This window comes from Coregonus lavaretus (assembly GCF_964263955.1).
Source record: "Coregonus lavaretus genome assembly, chromosome: 39".
Taxonomy (NCBI): Eukaryota; Metazoa; Chordata; class Actinopteri; order Salmoniformes; family Salmonidae; genus Coregonus; species Coregonus lavaretus.
The window spans coordinates 615,959-636,978 of record NC_140026.1 but is presented as its reverse complement, the minus strand read 5'-3'; the positions used below and the strand labels follow the sequence as shown (position 1 = coordinate 636,978).

The 21,020-nt window shown below is 41.2% G+C and overlaps 1 pseudogene across 1 annotated transcript in view; it reads left to right on the top strand.

The window, feature by feature from the left end:
• Positions 1-9,840, top strand: part of LOC311112631 (protein turtle homolog A-like) — a 31,703-nt pseudogene extending 21,863 nt beyond the window's left edge. The window contains exons 7-8 of the transcript in view: positions 7,515-7,584; positions 9,832-9,840. The product of the transcript in view is annotated as a protein turtle homolog A-like (transcript). The remainder of the gene's footprint in view (positions 1-7,514; positions 7,585-9,831) is intronic.
• Positions 9,841-21,020: the final 11,180 nt, after the last annotated feature.

Below are 21,020 nucleotides of genomic sequence, written 5' to 3'. Positions count from 1 at the left end.
TTCCTGTCCTGCTAAGCATTCAAAATGTAACGAGTACTTTTGGGTGTCAGGAAAAAAGTATTGAGTAAAAAGTACATAATTTTCTCAATAAATGTAGTGAAGTAAAAGTAAAAGTAGTCAAAAATATAAATAGTAAAGTAAAGTTCAGATACCCCAAAAAACTACTTAAGTAGTACTTTAAAGTATTTATACTTAAGTATTTTACACCACTGCTGATTTGTCCACTAGATGGCAGTGCGTCATGTGTTGTATCGTGACCCATGTTGTCTACCTCCCCTTCTCTCCATTTAGTCTACTGGGAGCACACAGGACCCATGCTGTCTACCTCCCCTTCTCTCCATTTAGTCTACTGGGAGCAGGACCCATGTTGTCTACCTCCCCTTCTCTCCATTTAGTCTACTGGGAGCACACAGGACCCATGTTGTCTACCTCCCCTTCTCTCCATTTAGTCTACTGGGAGCACATAGGACCCATGTTGTCTACCTCCCCTTCTCTCCATTTAGTCTACTGGGAGCACACAGGACCCATGTTGTCTACCTCCCCTTCTCTCCATTTAGTCTACTGGGAGCACACAGGACCCATGTTGTCTACCTCCCCTTCTCTCCATTTAGTCTACTGGGAGCACACAGGACCCATGTTGTCTACCTCCCCTTCTCTCCATTTAGTCTATTGGGAGCACACAGGACCCATGTTGTCTACCTCCCCTTTTCTCCATTTAGTCTACTGGGAGCAGGACCCATGTTGTCTACCTCCCCTTCTCTCCATTTAGTCTACTGGGAGCACACAGGACCCATGTTGTCTACCTCCCCTTCTCTCCATTTAGTCTACTGGGAGCACACAGGACCCATGTTGTCTACCTCCCCTTCTCTCCATTTAGTCTACTTGGAACACACAGGACCCATGTTGTCTACCTCCCCTTCTCTCCATTTAGTCTACTGGGAGCACACAGGACCCATGTTGTCTACCTCCCCTTCTCTCCATTTAGTCTACTGGGAGCAGGACCCATGTTGTCTACCTCCCCTTCTCTCCATCTAGTCTGCTGGGAGCACACAGGACCCATGTTGTCTACCTCCCCTTCTCTCCATTTAGACTGCTGGGAGCAGGACCCATGTTGTCTACCTCCCCTTCTCTCCATTTAGTCTATTGGGAGCACACAGGACCCATGTTGTCTACCTCCCCTTCTCTCCATTTAGTCTATTGGGAGCACACAGGACCCATGTTGTCTACCTCCCCTTCTCTCCATTTAGTCTACTGGGAGCAGGCCAGGACCTATTGTGCACTATACACATCCATTTACACTGCTCCACTATAACAATGCATTCCACAGTAAGAACCTCACACCAATGGTCAAGCATGGTGATGGTTTGCTGCCTCAGGTAATAATGGAGGGAACCATGAATTCTGCTCTGCATCAGATAATTCTACAGGAGAATGTCAGCTGAAGCTGAAGAGCAGCTGGGTCATGCAGCAAGACAATGATCCAAAACATGTGATCAAGTCTACATGAAAATGGTGAAAAAGCAACACATTTGAAGTTTTGGAATGGCCAAGTCAAAGTCCAAACCTAATCCCAATTGAGATGTTGTGGCAGGACTTGAAACGAGCAGTTCATGCTTGAAAACCCACAAATGTCACTGAGTTAAAGCAGTTCTGTGTGCAAGAGTAGGCCAAAATTCCTCCACAGAATGTGACAGACTGATCAACAACTACAGGAAGCATGTGTCAGCAGTCAATGCAGCTAAAGGTGGCACAACCAGTTATTGAGTGTAAGGTGGCAATTACTTCTTTGAGTGTTGCATAACATTGTTAATTATATAAACAAAACAAGTATACTTTTTTTTTTGGGGGGGGGTATTTATAAACTCAGGTTCCCTTTATCTATAATTAGGATTTGGTTGAAGATCTAATAACATTAGGTATTAAACCCCTACATCTCATCCAGAACGCTGCAGCCCGTCTGGTGTTCAACCTTCCCAAGTTCTCTCACGTCACCCCGCTCCTCCGCACACTCCACTGGCTTCCAGTTGAAGCTCGCATCTGCTACAAGACCATGGTGCTTGCCTACGGAGCTGTGAGGGGAACGGCACCTCCGTACATTCAGGCTCTGATCAGACCCTACACCCAAACGAGGGCATTGCGTTCATCCACCTCTGGCCTGCTGGCCCCCCTACCTCTGCGGAAGCATAGTTCCAGCTCAGCCCAGTCAAAACTGTTCGCTGCTCTGGCACCCCAATGGTGGAACAAGCTCCCTCACGACGCCAGGACAGCGTAGTCACTCACCACCTTCCGGAGACACTTGAAACCCCACCTCTTTAAGGAATACCTGGGATAGGATAAAGTAATCCTCTGTAACTCAATTGGTAGAGCACGGCGCTTGTAACGCCAAGGTAGTGGGTTCGATCCCCGGGACCACCCATACACACAAAAATGTGTGCACGCGTGACAGTAAGTCACTTTGGATAAAAGCGTCTGCAAAATGGCATATTATTATTTAACTAGGCAAGTCAGTTAAGAACAAATTCTTATTTACATTGACGGCCTACACCGGCGATGCTGGGCCAATTGTGCATCGTCCTATGGAACTCCCAATCACAGCCAGGTATCGAACCAGGGAGTCTGTAGTGACGCCTCAAGCACTGAACTGCAGTGCCTTAGACCACTGCGCCATTCAGGAGCCACTGAATAGCTGGCTTCATCTGACTCATTAAATACCTGGCTTTATCTAACTCATTATATACCTGGCTTTATTTGACTCATTATATACCTGGCTTTATATGACTCATTATATACCTGACTTTATATGACTCATTATATACCGGGAGACTCATGGGCGGCGCACAATTGTCCCAGCGTCGTCTAGGGTAGGGGAGGGAATGGCCGGCAGGGATGTAGCTCAGTTGATAGAGCATGGTGTTTGCAACGCCAGGGTTGTGTGTTCGATTCCCACGGGGGGCCAGTATAAAAAAAATATGTAATCACTAACTGTAAGTCGCTCTGGATAAGAGCGTCTGCTAAATGACTAAAATGTAAATGTATACCTGGCTTTATATGACTCATTATATACCTGGCTTTATCTGACTCATTATATACCTGGCTTTATCTGACTCATTATATACCTGGCTTTATCTGACTCATTAAATACCTGGCTTTATCTGACTCATTATATACCTGGCTTTATCTGACTCATTATATACATGGCTTTATCTGACTCATTATATACCTGGCTTTATCTGACTCATTATATACCTGGCTTTATCGGACACATTATATACCTGGCTTTATCGGACACATTATATACCTGGCTTTAAATGACTCATTATATACCTGGCTTTATCTGACTCATTATATACCTGGCTTTATCTGACTCATTATATACCTGGCTTTATCTGACTCATTATATACCTGTCTTTATCTGACTCATTATATACCTGGCTTTATCTGACTCATTATATACATGGCTTTATCTGACTCATTATATACCTGGCTTTATATGACTCATTATATACCTGGCTTTATCTGACTCATTATATACCTGGCTTTATCAGACTCATTATATACCTGGCATTATCTGACTCATTATATACCTGGCATTATCTGACTCATTATATACATGGCTTTATCTGACTCATTATATACCTGGCTTTATATGACTCATTATATACCTGGCTTTATCTGACTCATTATATACCTGGCTTTATCTGACTCATTATATACCTGGCTTTATCTGACTCATTACATACCTGGCTTTATCTGACTCATTATATACCTGGCATTATCTGACGCATTACATACCTGGCTTTATATGACTCATTATATACCTGGCTTTATCTGATTCATTATATACCTGGCATTATCTGACTCATTATATACATGGCTTTATCTGACTCATTATATACCTGGCTTTATCTGACTCATTATATACCTGGCATTATCTGACTCATTATATACATGGCTTTATCTGACTCATTATATACCTGGCTTTATCTGACTCATTACATACCTGGCTTTATCTGACTCATTATATACCTGGCTTTATCTGACTCATTATATACCTGGCATTATCTGACGCATTACATACCTGGCTTTATATGACTCATTATATACCTGGCTTTATCTGATTCATTATATACCTGGATTTATCTGACTCATTATATTCATGGCTTTATTTGACTTATTGCATACCTGGCTTCATCTATAATATAATAATATAATAATAATAATATGCCATTTAGCAGACGCTTTTATCCAAAGCGACTTACAGTCATGCGTGCATACATTTTTGTGTATGGGTGGTCCCGGGGATCGAACCCACTACCTTGGCGTTACAAGCGCCGTGCTCTACCAGCTGAGCTTCATCTGACTTATTATATACTTGGATTTATCTGACTCATGAAATACCTGGCTTTATCTGACTCATTTTACACCTATTTTTATCTGACTCATTATATACCTGTCTTTGTCCGACTCATTATATACCTGGCTTTATATGACTCATTATATACCTGGCTTTATAGGTCCGTTTGTGTTTGTGAACAGAGCCTCAGGACCAGCTTGCTTAAGGGACTCTTCTCCAGGTTAATCTCTCTGTAGGTGATGGCTTTTTTATGGAAGGTTTGGGAATCGCTTCCTTTTAGGTGGTTTTTAGGATATTTCTGCAGAATTCTGTAAGCAGAGTCTCAATTTGGTGTTTGTGTAACAATGACGCTGTGAGTCGAGAAGCAGGTGCAACGTTTAATAAAACAACAAACATGAAAGGAGACAGCGTAACCGTGGCGATATAGCATGATCACAGGAACAATACTGACTGAGGACTAAACGTTAGGGAGGGACATATAAAGGGGAGGTAATGAGGAAGGTAATGGAGTCCAGGTGTGAATCATAATGATCTGCAGGTGAGTCATGAGGAAGGTAATGGAGTCCAGGTGTGAATCATAATGATCTGCAGGTGAGTCATGAGGAAGGTAATGGAGTCCAGGTGTGAATCATAATGATCTGCAGGTGAGTCATGAGGAAGGTAATGGAGTCCAGGTGTGAATCATAATGATCTGCAGGTGAGTCATGAGGAAGGTAATGGAGCCCAGGTGTGAATCATAATGATCTGCAGGTGAGTCATGAGGAAGGTAATGGAGTCCAGGTGTGAATCATAATGATCTGCAGGTGAGTCATGAGGAAGGTAATGGAGTCCAGGTGTGAATCATAATGATCTGCAGGGTGAGTCATGAGGAAGGTAATGGAGTCCAGGTGTGAATCATAATGATCTGCAGGTGAGTCATGAGGAAGGTAATGGAGTCCAGGTGTGAATCATAATGATCTGCAGGTGAGTCATGAGGAAGGTAATGGAGTCCAGGTGTGAATCATAATGATCTGCAGGTGAGTCATGAGGAAGGTAATGGAGCCCAGGTGTGAATCATAATGATCTGCAGGTGAGTCATGAGGAAGGTAATGGAGTCCAGGTGTGAATCATAATGATCTGCAGGGTGAGTCATGAGGAAGGTAATGGAGTCCAGGTGTGAATCAGCGTAATGATGAATCCCAGGACCGGTGGTTAGTATTCCAGCGACGTCGCACGCCGGAGGGCAGGAGCAGGAGTAGACGTGACAGTTTGTCCCATTTAGTAAATTCTTGGTTGGTGAGCGGACCCCAGACCTCACAACTATAAAGGGCAATGGGTTCTTGAACTGATTAAAGTATTTTTAGCCAGATCCTAATTGGTATGCCAAATTGCATGTTCCTTTTGATGGCATAGAAGGCCCTTCTTGCCTTGTCTCTCAGCTTTGTGGAAGTTACCTGTGGCGCTTATGTTTAGGCCGAGGTATGTATAGTTTTTTGTGTGCTATAGGGCAACGGTGTCTAGATGGAATTTGTATTTGTGGTTCTGGTAACTGGACCTTTTTTGGAACACCATTATTTTTGTCTCACTGAGATTTACGATCAGGGCCCAGGTCTGACAGAATCTGTGCAGAAGATCTAGGTGCTGCAGTAGGCCCTCCTTGGTTGGGGACAGAAGCACCAGATCATCAGCAAACAGTAGATATTTGACTTCAGATTCTAGTAGGGTGAGGCCGGGTGCTGCAAACTCTTCTAGTGCCCTCACCAATTCGTTGATATATACAGTACCAGTCAAACGTTTGGACACACCAACTCATTCAATAATTTTCTTTATTTTTACAATTTTCAACATTGTAGAATAATAGTGAAGACATCAAAACTATGAAATAACACATATGGAATCATGTAGTAACCAAAAAAGTGTTAAACAAATCAAAATATATGCTATATTTTAGACTCTTCAAAGTACTATTATAGAGCAGGTGATGAATAAAGAGAAATGTTACTATTATAGAACAGGTGATGAATATAGAGAAATGTTACTATTATAGAACAGGTGATGAATATAGAGAAATGCTACTATTATAGAACAGGTGATGAATAAAGAGAAATGTTACTATTATAGAGCAGGTGATGAATATAGAGAAATGTTACTATTATAGAGCAGGTGATGAATCAATCTCCAAACTTTGCTACTGTTATTGAGCAGGTGATGAATAAAGAGAAATGTTACTATTATAGAGCAGGTGATGAATATAGAGAAATGTTACTATTATAGAACAGGTGATGAATATAGAGAAATGTTACTATTATAGAGCAGGTGATGAATATAGAGAAATGTTACTATTATAGAGCAGGTGATGAATATAGAGAAATGTTACTATTATAGAGCAGGTAATGAATAAAGAGAGCATGGATAACACACCATTCTGCAGTGATACGCTATCCCATCTGGTTTGCGTCTAGTGGGACTATCATTTATTTTTCAACTGGACAATGACCCAACACACATCCAGGCTGTGTAAGGGCTATTTGACCAAGAAGGAGAGTGATGGAGTGCTGCATCAGATGACCTGGTCTCCACAATCACTCGACCTCAACCCAATTGAGATGGTTTGGGATGAGTTGGAATGCAGAGTGAAGGAAAAGGAGCCAACCAGTGCTCAGCATATGTGGGAACTCCTTCAAGACTGTTGGAAAAGCTTTCCAGGTGAAGCTGGTTCAGAGTGTGCAAAGCTGCCTGTCTCTCTCTTCTCTCTAGACCCCCTTCTTCTGTCAATATAGATTTTATAATGCCGTATATTTCCCCCCCAAAACTACTTTCCATCAATTTGTATAGCAGACCCTCGTGCCATATTGAGTAAAAGCTTTTTTGAAGTCAACAAAGCATGAGAAGACTTTGCCTTTGTTTTGTTTGTTTTTCAATTAGGGTGTGCAGCGTGAATACGTGGTCTGTCGTATGGTAATTTGGTAAAAAGCCAATTTGACTTTTGCTCAGTACATTGTTTTCACTGAGGAAATTATAATGCCGAGCCCTCTCTCTATCTCTCTCTCCCTGTCTCTCTCTTTCTCTCTCTTTCTCTCTCTTTTTCTCTCTTTCTCTCTCTTTCTCTCGTTCTCTATCTCTGAACCTCCCTGTCTCTCTCTTTTTGTCTCACTTCTTTCTGTTTCTCTCTTCTCTCTAGGCCCCCTGCTTCTGTCACCCACAACTTTCACACCTCTCAGTCCTTCTCAGCAGAGAGGAAGTATAGATGGGTAGAGAGGAGAGGTGGGGGTGGGGTGGGGTGGGGTGGGGTGGGGTGGAGGATGGACAGGCTACAAGTCACTAGAGTTTAGAGAGAGTTAGTGATCAACACGTTGAGATGGAACGCACATGTCTTCTACTCTGTGAGTTTAATATTATCTATATGGTTTAATATCTATATGGTTTAATATCTATATAGTTTAATATCTACATGGTGTAATATCTATATGGTTTAATAATTGTATGGTTTGATATCTGTATGGTTTAATATTTATATCATTTAATATCTGTTGGGTTTATTATCTCTATGGTTTAACATATGTTTGGTTTGATATCTATATAGTTTGATAACTATATAATTTAATATCTGTATGGTTTAATATCTGTATGGTTTAATATCTGTCTGGTTTACTATCTATATAGTTTAAAATCTCTATGGTTTAATAGCTATATAGTTTAAAATCTCTATGGTTTAATATCTGTATGGTTTAATATCTGTATGGTTTAATATCTATATGGTATAATATCTATATAGTTTAATGTATGTATGTATGGAGAAATATCTAAATGGTTTAATATCTATATGGTTTAAAATGTATATCGTTTATCTGTATGGTTTAATATCTGTATAGTTTAACATCTATGTTTAATAAATACATGATTTAATATCTATATGGTTTAACATATATATGGTTTAATATCTACATTGTTAAATATCTATATAGATTAATATCTGTATGGTTTAATATCTGTATGGTTTAGTATCTGTATGGTTTCATATCTATATATTTTAATATCTTTATGTTTTAATTTCTGTATGGTTTAAAATCTATATGGTTTAAAATCTATATGGTTTAATATCTGTATAGTTTAGTATCTGTATAGTTTAACATCTGTGTGGTTTAAAATCTGTATAGTTTAATATTTATATGTTTTATTTCCATGTAGTTTAATATCTATATGGTCAAATATCTTTATGGTTTAATATCTATATAGTTTAATATTTGTATGGTTTAATATCAATATGGTTTAATATCTATATGGTCAAATATTTTATGGTTTAATATCTATATGGTTTAATATCTACATGGTTTCATATCTGTATAGTTGAATATCTATATGGTTTATTATCTATATGGTTTAATATCAGTATAGTTTAATAAATCCTCTAAAAGTGAAGGGGGGTTCTATTCAAATTGAATTGTTTTAGTTTTAGTCATTCCATGGATCATCAAGCTATTTGATTTGGAATTTTAGGACCCCTGTCTGTGTAATAAAAAATAAAAAGTTAATTGATGTTATTTACTATGGCATAGTACTATAACCCCTATAACATAACATATTCATAAATGTCCAAAAAGAGTCAACAAATAAATCATAAGTAAGATGGTTTTGAAATGTCTATCCTATATCTAGGAGATATAGAAAGCCCAGGAAACTTTTTAGTTTTTTTGGACACATATTTAACAAACAAAAAAATATTGGCTCAAAACTACCTCCATACTTCCATTCATTTGTATGGGTTACCTTCAGACGAGTCCAGTGGCACATAGAGCAAAACACACTTTCCACTGCAGATATGGAATGCCGAAATGCAGTGAATTGTGACGCAGCAAAAAAAACAGATATCTCTTAAACCGACAGATTTTGTTGGGGATTTTGTGTATTTATGTTAATTAGATTGATGCACGACTGTGTCAATACACTCATAAGGAAAATATTATCTGTGTTACTGCTCAATGTTTACAATATGTAACTGTTATGATGAGTTTCTCTGGCATCAAGTAATTCAGTATGCAAGAAGATACTTAAACACTTACATGGAGAGTTGATTCAAAGTATTTAATATTGCGGTACCGGGTTCACATAGCAAATGGCACGTGGGTGGACCATTACTATCTGAACTAACTGAACAAAGGAAATCTCTTAGTTTATATACTTCTTTGCAAGCTAATTCCATCCAACAGTTGCCAACTATTATTGAGTATCACTCATCTCCCACAATAGCATCACCCTATATGGTATCGTGTTGCACCCTAGTCAGGATATTCCATCACGTACTCCTTCTAAGATTAGCACCAGTGGCCCCCCAGCTGTCTTGGCACGCAGACCTTCTGGCACCCACCTTGACAGAAATAAATACATGGAATGTCCTCATCCTCCAAATCCTATGCAGCTCACAATATCAAACATTAACTAATCCTGTATAAAATACGTAATATCAGTAACATAATGATAGTTCTCTCTGTGTGTTTCAGTGCTGTTGAGGACACTGGTATACTCTAGCCTCGGACAAGGAGGAGGTGAGTACATTTCTCTATATTCATCACCTGCTCTATAATAGTAACATTTCTCTATATTCATCACCTGCTCTATAATAGTAACATTTCTCTATATTCATCACCTGCTCTATAATAGTAACATTTCTCTATATTCATCACCTGCTCTATAATAGTAACATTTCTCTATATTCATCACCTGCTCTATAATAGTAACATTTCTCTATATTCATCACCTGCTCTATAATAATAACATTTCTCTATATTCATCACCTGTTCTATAATAGTAACATTTCTCTATATTCATCACCTGCTCTATAATAATAACATTTCTCTATATTCATCACCTGCTCTATAATAGTAACATTTCTCTATATTCATCACCTGCTCTATAATAGTAACATTTCTATATATTCATCACCTGCTCTATAATAGTAACATTTCTCTATATTCATCACCTGCTCTATAATAGTAACATTTCTCTATATTCATCACCTGCTCTATAATAGTAACATTTCTCTATATTCATCACCTGCTCTATAATAGTAACATTTCTCTATATTCATCACCTGCTCTATAATAGTAACATTTCTCTATATTCATCACCTGCTCTATAATAGTAACATTTCTATATATTCATCACCTGCTCTATAATAGTAACATTTCTCTATATTCATCACCTGCTCTATAATAGTAACATTTCTCTATATTCATCACCTGCTCTATAATAGTAACATTTCTCTATATTCATCACCTGTTCTATAATAGTAACATTTCTCTATATTCATCACCTGCTCTATAATAGTAACATTTCTCTATATTCATCACCTGCTCTATAATAGTAACATTTCTCTATATTCATCACCTGCTCTATAATAGTAACATTTCTCTATATTCATCACCTGCTCTATAATAGTAACATTTCTCTATATTCATCACCTGTTCTATAATAGTAACATTTCTCTATATTCATCACCTGTTCTATAATAGTAACATTTCTCTATATTCATCACCTGCTCTATAATAGTAACATTTCTCTATATTCATCACCTGTTCTATAATAGTAACATTTCTCTATATTCATCACCTGCTCTATAATAGTAACATTTCTCTATATTCATCACCTGCTCTATAATAGTAACATTTCTCTATATTCATCACCTGTTCTATAATAGTAACATTTCTCTATATTCATCACCTGCTCTATAATAGTAACATTTCTCTATATTCATCACCTGTTCTATAATAGTAACATTTCTCTATATTCATCACCCGCTCTATAATAGTAACATTTCTCTATATTCATCACCTGCTCTATAATAGTAACATTTCTCTATATTCATCACCTGCTCTATAATAGTAACATTTCTCTATATTCATCACCTGCTCTATAATAGTAACATTTCTCTATATTCATCACCTGCTCTATAATAGTAACATTTCTCTTTATTCATCACCTGCTCTATAATAGTAACATTTCTCTTTATTCATCACCTGCTCAATGACAGTAGCAAAGTTTGGAGATATCCACTGGTCTATTGTCCATTGCTCATGTTTCTTGGCCCAAGCAAGTTTCTTCTTCTTATTGGTGTCCTTTAGTAGTGGTTTCTTTGCAGCAATTCGACCATGAAGGCCTGATTCACGCAGTCCCCTCTGAACAGTTGATGTTGAGATGTGTCTGTTACTTGAACTCTGTGAAGAATTTATAGCTAGTTGTTTCTATAGACACCATGTAACAGACACAAGCTAGTTGTTTCTTTCCAGACACCATGTAACAGACACAAGCTAGTTGTTTCTCTCTAGACACCATGTAACAGACACAAGCTAGTTGTTTCTCTCTAGACACCATGTAACAGACACAAGCTAGTTGTTTCTCTCCAGACACCATGTAACAGACACAAGCTAGTTGTTTCTCTAGACACCATGTAACAGACACAAGCTAGTTGTTTCTCTAGACACCATGTAACAGACACAAGCTAGTTGTTTCTCTCCAGACACCATGTAACAGACACAAGCTAGTTGTTTCTCTCTAGACACCATGTAACAGACACAAGCTAGTTGTTTCTCTCTAGACACCATGTAACAGACACAAGCTAGTTGTTTCTTTCCAGACACCATGTAACAGACACAAGCTAGTTGTTTCTCTCTAGACACCATGTAACAGACACAAGCTAGTTGTTTCTCTCTAGACACCATGTAACAGACACAAGCTAGTTGTTTCTCTCTAGACACCATGTAACAGACACAAGCTAGTTGTTTCTCTCTAGACACCATGTAACAGAAACAAGCTAGTTGTTTCTCTCCAGACACCATGTAACAGACACAAGCTAGTTGTTTCTCTAGACACCATGTAACAGACACAAGCTAGTTGTTTCTCTCTAGACACCATGTAACAGACACAAGCTAGTTGTTTCTCTCTAGACACCATGTAACAGACACAAGCTAGTTGTTTTTCTAGACACCATGTAACAGACACAAGCTAGTTGTTTCTCTCCAGACACCATGTAACAGACACAAGCTAGTTGTTTCTCTCTAGACACCATGTAACAGACACAAGCTAGTTGTTTCTCTAGACACCATGTAACAGACACAAGCTAGTTGTTTCTCTAGACACCATGTAACAGACACAAGCTAGTTGTTTCTCTAGACACCATGTAACAGACACAAGCTAGTTGTTTCTCTCCAGACACCATGTAACAGACACAAGCTAGTTGTTTCTCTAGACACCATGTAACAGACACAAGCTAGTTGTTTCTCTCCAGACACCATGTAACAGACACAAGCTAGTTGTTTCTCTCTAGACACCATGTAACAGACACAAGCTAGTTGTTTCTCTAGACACCATGTAACAGACACAAGCTAGTTGTTTCTCTAGACACCATGTAACAGACACAAGCTAGTTGTTTCTCTAGACACCATGTAACAGACACAAGCTAGTTGTTTCTCTCCAGACACCATGTAACAGACACAAGCTAGTTGTTTCTCTCTAGACACCATGTAACAGACACAAGCTAGTTGCTTCTCTAGACACCATGTAACAGACACAAGCTAGTTGTTTCTCTCTAGACACCATGTAACAGACACAAGCTAGTTGTTTCTCTCCAGACACCATGTAACAGACACAAGCTAGTTGTTTCTCTCCAGACACCATGTAACAGACACAAGCTAGTTGTTTCTCTCTAGACACCATGTAACAGACACAAGCTAGTTGTTTCTCTAGACACCATGTAACAGACACAAGCTAGTTGTTTCTCTCCAGACATGTAACAGACACAAGCTAGTTGTTTCTCTCCAGACACCAATCATCTCCTTTGTCTTGGTCACGTTGAGGGAGAGGTTGTTATCCTGGCACCACACGGCCAGGTCTCTGACCTCCTCCCTATAGGCTGTCTCATCATTGTCGGTGATCAGGCCTACCACTGTTGTGTCGTCAGCAAACTTAATTATGGTGTTGGAGTCATGCTTGGCCAAGCAGTCATGGGTGAACAGGGAGTACAGGAGGGGACTAAGCACGTACCCTTGAGGAGCCCCCATGTTGAGGATCAGCATGGCAGTTGTGTTGTTGCCTACCCTTACCACCTGGGGGCGGCCTGTCAGGAAGTCCAGGATCCAGCTGCAGAGGGATGTGTTTAGTCCCAGGGTCCTTAGCTTAGTGATGAGCTTTGAGGGCACTATGGTGTTGAATGCTGAGCTGTAGTCAATTAACAGCATTCTCACATAGGTGTTCCTTTTGTCCAGGCGGGAAAGGGCAGTGTGGAGTGCATTTGAAATTGCGTAATCTTTGGATCTGTTGGGGCGGTATGCGAATTGGAGCAGGTCTAGGTTTTCCGGGATGATGGTGTTGATGTGAGCCATGACCAGCCTTTCAAAGCACTTCATGGCTACCGACGTCAGTGCTACGGGGCGGTAGTCATTTAGGCAGGTTATCTTAGAGTCCTTGGGCACAGGGACTATACTGGTCTGCTTGAAACATGTAGGTATTACACTTGGTCAGGGAGAGGTTGAAAATGTTATTGAATGCACTTACCAGTTGGTCCACTCACGCTCTGAGTACACATCCTGGTAATCTGTCTGGCCCTGTGGCCTTGTGAATGTTGAATTTCCCTGTATTTAGCGCCATCCATCATTCCTTCAATTCTGACCAGTTTCCCAGTCCCTGCCGATGAAAAACATCCCCACAGCATGATGCTGCCACAACCATGCTTCACTGTGGGGATGGTGTTCTCGGGGTGATGAGAGGTGTTGGGTTTGAGCCAGACATAGCATTTTCCTCGATGGCCAAAAAGCTCAGTTGTAGTCTCATCTGACCAGAGTACCTTCTTCCATATGTTTGGGGAGTCTCCCACATGCCTTTTGGTGAACACCAAACGTATTTGCTTAGTCTCTAACCCTTCCAGGTAATTTTGTCGAAATCTTGTTAGTTGGTTTCAAGTTTTGATTTGGAGTGAAGGTTATTTTGTGGAGGGTAGTATCCTGCACAGTTGAATATAATATACATAATATACATATATATGAATACATGTATAGTTGTATATGTCCTTGTATTTTGTTTTTACAACAAAAAATAAATAAATAAATGCTGAAAGATTCAGGAGCTCATCTTCTCATGACCTTCTCGCTCTGTTAATAACGCTCTCTTTATCTCTCTCTCTCTCTTTCTCTCTCTCTTACTCTCAGATCTCTCTCTTCCAGCCTCTCTGGTTGTCAGTCCTGACAGATCTCAGTTCTTTGAATATGAGTCTGTCTCTCTGAGCTGTGAGGTTCAGGGGAACTCTTCTGGGTGGAGAGTGGTGAGAAACCCAGACAGAGGAATCCTTTCAGAGTGTAATACTGACTGGGGAAAACAACAAGGGTCTTCATGCATCGTGACACTAAAATCATCATACAGTGGAGTGTACTGGTGTGTGTCTGGGTCTGGAGAACACAGCAATGCTGTCAACATCACAGTACATGGTATGTCCACAAACACCATCTACTAACATTATAGTGTTTAATGGTTCATCTGGTTTCAGATAGCTGATGTTATGTTTATATATGATGTTTATATATTATATACAGCTGGTGCTGTGATCCTGGAGAGACCTGTTTATATATGATGTTTATATATTATATACAGCTGGTGCTGTGATCCTGGAGAGACCTGTTTATATATTATATACAGCTGGTGCTGTGATCCTGGAGAGACCTGTTTATATATGATGTTTGTATATTATATACAGCTGGTGCTGTGATCCTGGAGAGACCTGTTTACATATGATGTTTATATATTATATACAGCTGGTGATGTGATCCTGGAGAGACATGTTTATATATGATGTTTATATATTATATAAAGCTGTTGCTGTGATCCTGGAGAGACCTGTTTATATATGATGTTTATATATTATATACAGCTGGTGCTGTGATCCTGGAGAGACCTGTTTATATATGATGTTTATATATTATATACAGCTGGTGCTGTGATCCTGGAGAGACCTGTTTATATATGATGGTTATATATTATATACAGCTGGTGCTGTGATCCTGGAGAGACCTGTTTATATATGATGTTTATATATTATATACAGCTGGTGCTGTGATCCTGGAGAGACCTGTTTATATATTATATACAGCTGGTGCTGTGATCCTGGAGAGACCTGTTTATATATGATGTTTGTATATTATATACAGCTGGTGCTGTGATCCTGGAGAGACCTGTTTACATATGATGTTTATATATTATATACAGCTGGTGATGTGATCCTGGAGAGACATGTTTATATATGATGTTTATATATTATATAAAGCTGTTGCTGTGATCCTGGAGAGACCTGTTTATATATGATGTTTATATATTATATACAGCTGGTGCTGTGATCCTGGAGAGACCTGTTTATATATGATGTTTATATATTATATACAGCTGGTGCTGTGATCCTGGAGAGACCTGTTTATATATGATGGTTATATATTATATACAGCTGGTGCTGTGATCCTGGAGAGACCTGTTTATATATGATGTTTATATATTATATACAGCTGGTGCTGTGATCCTGGAGAGACCTGTTTATATATGATGTTTATATATTATATACAGCTGGTGCTGTGATCCTGGAGAGACCTGTTTATATATTATGTTTATATATTATATACAGCTGGTGCTGTGATCCTGGAGAGACCTGTTTATATATTATGTTTATATATTATATACAGCTGGTGCTGTGATCCTGGAGAGACCTGTTTATATATTATATACAGCTGGTGCTGTGATCCTGGAGAGACCTGTTTATATATGATGTTTATATATTATATACAGCTGGTGCTGTGATCCTGGAGAGACCTGTTTATATATTATATACAGCTGGTGCTGTGATCCTGGAGAGACCTGTTTATATATGATGTTTATATATTATATACAGCTGGTGCTGTGATCCTGGAGAGACCTGTTTATATATGATGTTTATATATTATATACAGCTGGTGCTGTGATCCTGGAGAGACCTGTTTATATATGATGTTTATATATTATATACAGCTGGTGCTGTGATCCTGGAGAGACCTGTTTATATATTATATACAGCTGGTGCTGTGATCCTGGAGAGACCTGTTTATATATGATGTTTATATATTATATACAGCTGGTGCTGTGATCCTGGAGAGACCTGTTTATATATGATGTTTATATATTATATACAGCTGGTGCTGTGATCCTGGAGAGACCTGTTTATATATGATGTTTATATATTATATGCAGCTGGTGCTGTGATCCTGGAGATCCCTGCCCTTCCTGTGACTGAGGGAGATTCAGTGACTCTGCGCTGCAGATATCAGAGAACTCCCTCTAACCTCACAGCTGATTTCTACAAAGATGGATCCCTCATCAGGACTGAGACTACAGGAGAGATGACCATCCCTGCAGTATCCAAGTCAGATGAAGGACTCTACAAGTGTACCAATTCTGAAGGAGAATCACCAGAGAGCTGGATGACTGTGACAGGTGAGAATATGACAAACCTTGACATTCAGATTATTTGGTCCTTCTTAACACTGTTAAGTTGTGCTAAAACCTGCATTGTAAACTGGGTGGTTCGAGACCTGAATGCTGATTGGCTGGCAGCCATGGTATATGAGAAACTTACCACTGGTGACAAAACATTTATTTTTATGCTGAAAGTTTCAGGAGCTCTTCTTCTCAAGACATTCTCTCTCTCTCTCTCTCTCTCTCTCTCTCTCTCTCTCTCTCTCTCTCTCTCTCTCTCTCTCTCTCTCTCTCTCTCTCTCTCTCTCTCTCTCTCTCACTCTCTCTCTCTCTCCTCTCTGTCCCTATCTATCGCTCTCTCTCTCTCTCTCTCTCTCTCTCTCTCCCTCGGTCTCTCTCTCTCTCTCTCTCTCTCTCTCTCTCTCTAGTGCATGCTGGGAGTTTTTTGGAGTTTGAGTGTTTGGTGTGGAGGGCATGTCCTAACTAATTTGTTGTTTCTTTCCTTGTTTTCTCTTTTCTATGGTGGAGGGTTAATGCACTGTTTGTTTTAGTCGTACCCACTGTTTTATATTTTTCAAAGTTAGAGAGGAAGAGGACAGAGTTTAGTTTCCTGGGGTTTTGAACGGTGAGGTGTGAGCGATGGCTTCACAGCCTAGCAGCCTAGCAGCCTAGCAGCCTAGCAGCCTAGCAGCCTAGCAGCCTAGCGCGGAGGAGACGCTGTCGTTACGGCGTGGATTCAGGTGAGCGATGGCTTCGCAGCCTAGCAGCCTAGCAGCCTAGCAGCCTAGCAGCCTAGCAGCCTAGCGTGGAGGAGACGCTGCCGTTACGGCATGGATTCAGGTGAGCGATGGCTTCGCAGCCTAGCAGCCTAGCAGCCTAGCAGCCTAGCAGCCTAGCGCGGAGGAGACGCTGTCGTTACAGCATGGATTCAGGTGTGTTCCCGAGAATGGCATTAAGGTGGAGGAGGTTCTGCTCGCGGTCGGCGGACAGGTAGGAGCTGAATTTATACATTCCGCGTCCAGAATGAACAAAGCTGTGGTTGTGTTCATGAAAAGAGCAAATTTGGTGGGTAGGCTCATTTCAAGTGGAATATTTGTAAGGGGTGTGTTGGTGCCAATTTCTCCTCTTTCTACCCCTTCGACCAGGGTGGTAGTTGCAAATTTGCCTCCGTTTATTACGGATGATCAAATCAGGAAGGAGTTGAGTCGTTTTGGTAAGTTTGCTGGTGGTTTTCGTGTACTGTCGGCAGGTTTTCAGGCAGATGCCGTCAAGCACATTCTTTCATTCCGGAGGCAAGTGTTCATGTTTCTGAACAACAATGAGCAACAGTTAAATGTGCACTTTAAAGTGAGGCATGGGGAGGGGTGGTGGTGTATGTGAGGCTGGGTCTAGTCATGCTATAGATGGTGGTGTAGATGAGGCTGGGTCTAGTCATGCTATAGATGGTGGTGTAGATGAGGCTGGGTCTAGTCATGCTATAGATGGTGGTGTAGATGAGGCTGGGTCTAGTCATGTTATGGATGGTGGTGTAGGTGAGGCTGGGTCTAGTCATGCTATAGATGGTGGTGTAGATGAGGCTGGGTCTAGTCATGCTATAGATGGTGGTGTAGGTGAGGCTGGGTCTAGTCATGCTATAGATGGTGGTGTAGATGAGGCTGGGTCTAGTCAGGTTATGTTAGTGGATGAGGAGAGTGTAGTGGGGAAGGGTAAGCGACTAGGAGGGGTGGAGGAGGGTGTCAAGCGGAAGAGGAAAAAGGGGGAGAAGAAAGGAGGTGGGAGGGCAGAGGCTGGTGTTGAGGATCAGTGTGGCAGATGTGTTGTAAGATCAGTGCAACATGCAATGAAAAATGAGGGGCATGGTGTCGTCTCACCCAGGAAACGGTTTAGGTTGAGGAAGTGGGTCACTACCGTGCGTAAGGGTCTACCTTCAGGCTCTGTTTAGATGAAAGGTTTCTTTCTGGCACTGGAGCTTTTTGAGCTTTGCTATTGGTCTCTTTCTTTGCTGGCTTTTCTCCCACTTCTTATGGAGACTCTTTGGTTAGGCTCGCTTAATATTAATGGCACCAGAGATGCGGGAAAGAGGAGTGTGTTGGGTGAATATGTAAAACAAAAAAAAGTACAAGTGTTGTTTCTGCAGGAGACGCATAGTGATGTGGTGAATGAAGTTGATTGGGGGCTCTGGTGGAAAGGGGCAAGTGTGCTGAGCCATGGGACAAATGTTAGTGCAGGGGTGGCAGTCCTTTTTGTAACGGTCTGTCTGTAAAAATTTGCTCCTCAAAAGAGGTGTGTACGGGTAGACTGCTTGTAGTAAAGGCAGAAATTAACAACAGGGGTTTTGTCTTTATAAATGTGTATGCGCCCAACACAGGGAGAGAGAGGGGGCTTCTATTTGGGTGTCTTAGACAGGAACTCTCACAGGTAGCGCCTGAGGAGACGCTGGTGGTCGGCGGGGACTGGAACTGTACGATGGATTTTACGAAAGACAGAAATGGGGAGGAGCCTCATTCAGGCTCAGTGGGGGTGTTAAGGGACATTATTAATCAGTTTGACCTAGTTGATGTTTGGAGAACTAGACATCCCAACACAAGACAATATACATGGGTGAAGGTCTTTGGGGCTAGGGTGAGTGCAGCCCGGCTTGATCGATTGTACATGTCCAGGAATCAGAGCAATAGGCTGTTGGGCGCTACCATTCTCCCGGTGGGTTTTTCGGATCATCACATAACCATGGCTCGGCTGTCTATTTCACCAGGGCCTCGGCAGGCATCCTATTGGAAGTTTAATGTAAAGCTCTTACAAGATGCCACTTTTTGCTCAGGTTTCCAGACGTTTTGGGAAAGGTGGGGGCAGCGAAGAGAGGAGTATGAGTCTCTGAGTCAATGGTGGGATGTGGGAAAAGTCCAAATTTGGCTTTTCTGCCAACAGTATACAGCTCTGTCATCCTCAGAGGCTAGGAGAGTATTGAGGGAACTCGAACGTAGTATTAGTGAGATGGAGGTGGAGCTGGTGGGGCAAGGCAATGTAGGCCTCCAGGCTAATCTAGCTGAACTACATAGGGACCAGGGCAGTTTTTTTCAGGTTAAAGCAAAGGGAGCACTTGTAAGAGCTAGGTTCTCCATGCTCAAGGAGATGGATGCTCCCAGCTCCTTCTTCTTTGGTTTGGAAAGACAGAGCGGTGAAGCCAAGGGTATGCATTGTCTACGGCTTTCGGATGGCCAGGTGACCTCTGTGGTGGGGGAGATGCGGGAGCGGACTGTGGAGTTTTATACTGAATTGTATAAGGCAGAACTGTGTGATCCTATGTGTGCTCAGGTTTTGTTTGCCGAACTCCCTAAGCTCTCTCTGGTACAAAGGGATGAAATGGACATTCCCCTGTTGTCCCATGAACTGGCAGAGGCCGTAACCCAGATGTCCCCCGGCCGTGCACCGGGGGTCGATGGACTCCCAGTGGAGTTTTATAAAAAATTCTGGGGAATAATTGGACTTGACTTCTTTTGCGTGTTGCGTGAATGCGTCGGGGTAGGAGAGTTGCCGATGAGTTGCCGGCGGGCGGCTCTGACTCTCCTGCCCAAAAAAGGGAACTGGAGGCTTGTGGCATTGCTCTGTGCGGACTACAATATATTTGCCAAGGTCCTCGCTAACAGACTAAAGTCCCATCTGGACTCTATAGTACACAAGGACCAGACATATTGCGTACCAGGACGCTCAATCACGGACAACTTGTTCTTAATCAGGGACATGTTGGACTTGTCGAGAAGTTCTAATGTGAACTTTGGACTGGTCTCTTTAGATCAAGAGAAGGCTTTTGATAGAGTGGACCATGAGTATCGGTTTAATGTGATGTCTGTGTATTGGTTTGGGGAAAGGTTTTTGGCCTATGTGAAGATGTTGTATGCTGGGGCATCATGTATGGTTAAGGTGGGAGGGGGGCTCAGTAGGCCAGTCTGGGTGAGGCGGGGCATTAGACAAGGATGCCCTCTATCAGGGCAGTTATATACACTAGCCATTGAGCCTTTTTTGGGCCTGCTACGCAGGAGACTGCAGGGAGTGTGCTGGACAGGCATAGCAGTGTCAGCGTATGCAGATGACGTTTCTGTGATGGTCAGGATATGCAGGCACTAGAGAATAGTCTGAAGGTGTCCGAGGGAGCTTCGTCAGCTAAGGTAAACTGGGGAAAGAGCAAAGCTCTGTTATGTGGGGCATGGGGGGA